At 41.8% G+C, this 5,476-nt stretch overlaps 1 long non-coding RNA gene across 1 annotated transcript; it reads right to left on the bottom strand.

Moving 5' to 3' along the window:
• Positions 1-2,924: 2,924 nt before the first annotated feature.
• Positions 2,925-4,511, bottom strand: LOC119268105. The gene is made up of 3 exons (XR_005132909.1): positions 4,428-4,511; positions 3,741-4,338; positions 2,925-3,655 (listed from the first exon to the last, which is right to left on the bottom strand). It is a non-coding gene; the product is annotated as an uncharacterized LOC119268105 (long non-coding RNA).
• Between the last annotated feature and the right edge of the window lie 965 nt (positions 4,512-5,476).

The following is a 5,476-nucleotide window of genomic DNA, read 5'->3' as shown; positions in this document are numbered from 1 at the left end:
TTCTCTGTACTTTGTTTGGGAACTGTTTTCCCTATGCATGTCCTTTTTGATTATAAGTTCATGAGCTAATTTGGTCATAATATACTAAAAGTACTCTTGCACAACAGAATTCTCTTCTTTACATGTTTGGTCACAATATAGCTCTGTCCTAAAATCTACTTTGCTTTCGGTTTGAATCTGTCATGACTTGGATAGATATACTCTAGACCTTGATATACGAGTACGTAAATGAAGAAGTGTACATCTTGGTCATTGCAATTTTTCCCTGTTCATTTTAAAAAGAGTGGATTACAATTCTCCGGGAGCAACGCTTCTGAGGTAGCTATTCATCCATCTTGCTTTTTAGAAAACTTGCGACCACAGAGCACAGAGGCCGAAGTCGCCACCCTGTAATGTCGCGCTGATGGTAGCACATACTGCTTTGCCGATGAATAATATCGTAACAGCTAATGTTTAAATTTTCATGCCGCTTCAGCTAACCTGTGAATAGGTCTACACACTGCACCTACATGTTTTGATGACCGTACACTGCTGCCGTAGCTGGCCAATATGATGCTATGTTTAATGAAGCTTTCGAATATTTTATTAGCATAGCTCTGACAGGTAAGGATACTTTAGGTTGCAGCTCAACTATGTATCTGTGGATATTACACTTACAACATGCTATTTCTTCTTTTTTGGACATAACTATGATACTTTAGGTCGCATGCTCAACTATGTATATGTGAATTGTGGGTCAGCTATGAGGTGAACGTTTTGAGTATTCTATTACTACGTCTTTCAAAGGTTAGGGTACTTTATGTATCAGCCGTGCCTCTCCATTCCTGCCTTCCCTGCTTAGCCAGAAGAGGTGGTATAGTGGAGCAAGCATCAGGTGACAAGGCTTATTTCTTTATTTGGACCTAAATTTCCGAGTCTATTATCATAAACCTTACGTTAATATTCATTCCTAGCCGTACTCCTATTATTTTGTATCGCCATTCTACAAATGCTTCAGCGAAACTTTTCTTTGTTTTAGTCCTTGACAGTTTTGTCATCTTCCAATAGAAATTGCTCCATATAACAGCAGGGGAGGCCCCTACTGTATCCATCTATATATTTTCCTTCTGGAAGCATCTGATGTGAAGTTTATTCTGGTGTATGAAATAAGTAGTTGATTGTGCTGTCTTTTAAATGAGCAAGGCATGAGAGAAAGATTATGTTACCATGGCAACCATCTTTTAGTCAACGATTAAGCTGATGTTCTGTGAAATTTAAAAACTAAGTTGATAATTGGCTTGGTTTGCATTAGAAGTGTGTGTGCCTCCTTTTATTTGTTCTCTTTTTGTTCAATTCCTTATTTCTATAAGATTTATGTAATTATGTTTATGTTAGAAGGTTTAGATGCCATACTCTACATGGACTGTTACTAAAAGAATTTTCTATTGTTCTTAGGTACCAATCAGGTTATTGATGCCGCCGGATAGCTCTCGTTGGCCATAATGTGATTAGGTAACATCCTGTTATTAAAGCTGTTACGGGTATATGCTGCTGCTACATAATTGTACTCTTATGTGGTCAGCCAAGTGTTCTTCTGGATCTACCTTTGTGTAATGTATAACTGAAGTACGATTATTTTCTTGCATACATTAAGCATACTATTGTTTGTATTTCCTTTGTTCGGTAAACGACAATACAAGCTATGTTTGTGCCATGATTCTATTCCAATTTTTTTACCTACTGGCGATTAATGACTTTAAATGTTTTGTATTGAAATGGATCATTTTATCAGGTTGGGTTTAGTAGGTTATAATGGTTACTAGTAGAATGCCCGTGCGTTGCTACGGGCTATAATGTATATAAATGAATCAAATAAATGATTAAGGTCACCTCTATGGTCGAAGCTCATTTCTTTCTCGTACGTCCGGGCATGTTCGGACTTCAAATGGGCGCCCAACGGTCTCAAAACTCAACCGACTGGACAGTCCGGGCTAAACCCGGGCATGGGCAGCCCGGCCCGACGACCCGGGCCGGGCCAGGTCGGGCTTGACATTCAGGCCAGGCTCGGGCTTTGTTTTGCAGCCCGAAAGATAATTCGGGCCGGGCTCGAGCTTCAATTTTTCTGTATTTCAGGCCGGGCTTTCGGGCTTCGGGCCGGGCTTGCACGTGCGCGTACTAAAAAACAGCATTCGGGCCGGGCTTTCGGGCTTCGGGCTTGATTTTGGGCCGGGCTCGGGCTTGAAAACAGGGAGTATTTTAGGCTTCGGGCTGGGCTCGGGCTTGAGAAATGAAGGTCGGGCTTTTACAAGCCCGGCTCGAAACCCGGCCCGGCCCGACGTTTGCCCGGGTTTAGTACAGGCTGCCCCAAATCCATCTCATATATGGGGAGCAATGTCGTTGTCCGAACTATCCGCCATGTTATTTCCAACACGCGGTCCCAACACAACACAAAACCCCACACCATGAGGCACCCTTCCCTCATGTCGGACCCTCTCTCCTTCCAGCTCAGTTTCCCACCATAGCCTAATATTTTTCGCTGGAGCCCTCTACTTTATAACCGGATGAGACTCACCTCACTTTCGTCCTGGCGCCCTCTTCCCTTCATACCATACTTCCCCACGGACCACCAAGGAGGAGTGCCCCCACCAACCGCTTGCTCTCCGCCATGATCCCCTCCTCCCGTGTTCGTGCTGATCCGCCACGACCATCAAGGCGGAGGAGGCGTGCGCCGCCCATGACGACCCCAAGCAAAGAAGGCAAATTCGATGTCTCATGAGGCATTGCCATGTTGTAACATACAGTTGAATGTCATGCATTACCACAAAACAAAAATATGATGGCTGTTGTTGGGGATGCAACTAATACGCCACCGCGTCTATTATTAACTATTAAAACAACAAACTAATGCATTTACCCTTCTATCCTAAAAAATATATTGTATGACCTGATCAAAAAAATATGACTGCCTTATCCAATTTGCCACTTTTTCTTAAGTAGGGAAAATATTCCGCTCACATTCGTAACTGAACAAATCAACCACAGCCTCCAACCCGCTCACTCTCAACTCTCACTCCTATCACAAAATCCACTAAAAAGAGATGTGAAGTATTTTTAAATCCCTGCCAAAAGAATATATATTACCAATAGTCCAGTACCGACCTTGTGAATTTGGTTTGTTATTCAAGTCATGGCCGCAACAACACTTTTTCTATTCTCTGTTCATTATGGAAATCAGCGTAAGTTGTGTTATCATCAGAAAAAGATCAGATTTCAAAGTTATTTATCCAATTATCTTTCATATTCGTATTGACATTGTGCAGTTTCCTTGCAAATGTGTATCTTTGGATGGCCTTTAACTAAGTACATTCATATATAATGCTCTAGCACCACGTTGGAAGTTATAGCAATGCTTCATAATTTGATATTGGCTTATGGCAAAGTATTACATCGCCAAATTATAACGACAATAATTTTATGAACCGAATTAGCAACATCAGTTTTAACAGCAGAGTAAAAACTTGTTATTAGCGAGTTTCAAATGAAAGAATAGTCAGGGTAGACATCAAGCGATGAACAAGCATAATATTTGTTCGTTTCCACTTGAAATTTGTCATATCAAGTGTCTTGCCTGCATCGATAAGACTTTTGGACTTCCTTCAGTACAAACATCAATACTCTGCATAAAGTAGCAGCAGTGATAAATGATAATCAACATTTAAAGTTCCATAAAGGGACATGATGAAAGCTCACAAAACACTAACCTGATAGCAATTGTATCTGATGACAATATTATTGTGAGTGAAAAGAAAAAATATTAGTTATCGTTGTTTCTGTCTGCCTCCCCAACAAATGAAACCTGAGGAGTCATATTGAGTAAGAAGTTCGGCATTGACTGGGTACTGTTTGGATTGAAACCCAATTATAGGAGTCATGCCAAAAAAAACTGGTCGCTGCTTTCATTCTGCGTCCACGGACAGGCGAAACAGGGGCAGGGGAATCGTTCGCCAAAATATCTGCACGCACCATCTCTGGCGAGGTGGGCCTGGGTATAAACTAAATGGCCCCTCAGCTTTCCTGTTTAGATTTCTAAACTGGACCAATTGTTAACATACATTTGGATCATTATCATGCTCTTCACCATCGTCTTCTTGAGCACGAGATCTGATATATGGATTGAGGTAAAATATTTAATCGTCTTGCTGGGGCTGAAGGCGAGCGGCAAGAAGTGGGGGTTGAACTGTGGCTTGGAAGAGCACTATGTATAATTTGCATTTGATTCAATTGGAAATTTCATGGCTGTGGGTGAGAGTTTCCTCGTGTGATGTGACCCTTAAGAAAACATATAATTTCTTAGTGCTCCTAGAGAATCATAGGACATACTCAATGTATTAGTTAGCATAAGAGAAGAATCACTGCATCACAAATGTATCTACAGAGTATAGACTGACCTTGTGCCTCTCATTGACAAGGAGCTTGCAAGAAGACACAATTGAAACTGGTGCCCCCCATGACAATAACGTTCTTGGAGTTTGCAGCTGCTGTCGTGACATTCATCCTATTCTGTGAAAGAGAAAATTGGCAACGATGTTTAGGTTTGCCATCGCTGCATTCATGCTTATCTTTCATAGAAAGAAAACAGCAAAACAATTCCAAATCTCCGAATATCTGCTATTGTGGTGTTGTGCATGAAATTATTAGCCATCCCACTGTGACCAGGGAGAGATATATACAGTACCTGGTGAGTTTATCAAGAAGGAATAGTAAAGTAAGTGAAACAAAACAAACTGAAAGGTTTCTTAAAGTTGAACAGGAAATAATGGACAAAGAAGCTTGAAGCCTTTTGAGCCGACTAAAATTAATTGGATATTTACCATTAGAAGTTGAAGGCAGATCTGAAATTTAGTGGGTAGTGGCAAGGAGAACAACTAATGATAAACTAAATCATATACATCACATCACGTTCAGCAATGTATCCTCACTATTGAGATTTTTATACTACAAAAATTTCCGAAATTGTTAAACATAGGATACAAATTAACAGATATGCTCCCGTACACGGCACACCCTCCCTTAAAAAAATCTATAACCGGGTCCTCCTTGTCCTATGGGTTGACTCCTATGTACTAATTGCTTCAGAATGCAATTACATGACATGGGGTGGGATACCACGTACTATACCTTGTGGGGATATGTGAAAGCAGTCAAGAGTACCACAGAGGTGGCGCCGAGCGAATCAGCGGTAGAACGGGATGAACGATCAATTATTCAATTCAGAGATTGCCGTCTCGTTCGTCAGGACACACTGTGAATCTGGAGCACAGGCAGGGGTTGAGGCCTCCAGGCGATTCGGGCCATGACGTGTTGACGACAGGGGGTTGCGTCCCCCAAGGTATACCTTATATTAGCCTCGCCGTGTATGCTTCTTCACCACCGCGGACACTGCCGTTAGTTGGTGCACGACGCAGCAGTCAAGGTGATCGCCAGGGCGGCCTGGCTC

Source organism: Triticum dicoccoides, chromosome 3A (assembly GCF_002162155.2).
Source record: "Triticum dicoccoides isolate Atlit2015 ecotype Zavitan chromosome 3A, WEW_v2.0, whole genome shotgun sequence".
NCBI classification, from domain to species: Eukaryota; Viridiplantae; Streptophyta; class Magnoliopsida; order Poales; family Poaceae; genus Triticum; species Triticum dicoccoides.
The sequence above is the reverse complement of the archived record's forward strand: the minus strand, read 5'-3'. Positions and strand labels throughout refer to the sequence as shown.